The following is a 608-nucleotide window of genomic DNA, read 5'->3' on the forward strand; positions in this document are numbered from 1 at the left end:
GTATAAATACAAACAACATGCCAGAACAAACCAGATCAAATAAGGTGGAAGCAGTGAACCAGGAGCTCAAATGTATCATGGGGGTCTTTACAAATTTCTTTGTTGCAATTTTGCAGAGCACGGTTGGTCTCAATTGTCAATTAAAGTGTCTTGGAGGGAGGACCTCTGAGGGCTTCACGGAGATTGTCTTTTCAAAGACTGAAAATGTAACTCAAACAAGTAAAGCTACTACTGTATTTCATGAATGGCAGCAATTATTTTCATCCACACTCCCATAGAATAAGCACAAGAATTATTTTAACTTTATAGTGGGTTTTTACAATAAATTTTTATCTGAAATACAACTGCTGAGAAGAATCACTTTAGTATATAAAAACTCAGTGCTTAAGGAATAAAGATTGTATTTTGACTTCTGTTAGCATGGTGTCTTCAAGGAAGATTCTCTTATTATAATAGACGTATTTTATTCGTTTCCCTTTAAAATGAAATAACATTAAACTCGTAATTTAAGCTATTTTGAGCACAAGACAAACTATAAGATTGTCATACCTATATTGGAATTATTACTTTTTCTTCTTTTTTCAGTGTTCTGGTTTAGAGATGCCAAC

This window comes from Tamandua tetradactyla, chromosome 10 (genome assembly GCF_023851605.1).
Source record: "Tamandua tetradactyla isolate mTamTet1 chromosome 10, mTamTet1.pri, whole genome shotgun sequence".
Lineage (NCBI taxonomy): Eukaryota > Metazoa > Chordata > Mammalia > Pilosa > Myrmecophagidae > Tamandua > Tamandua tetradactyla.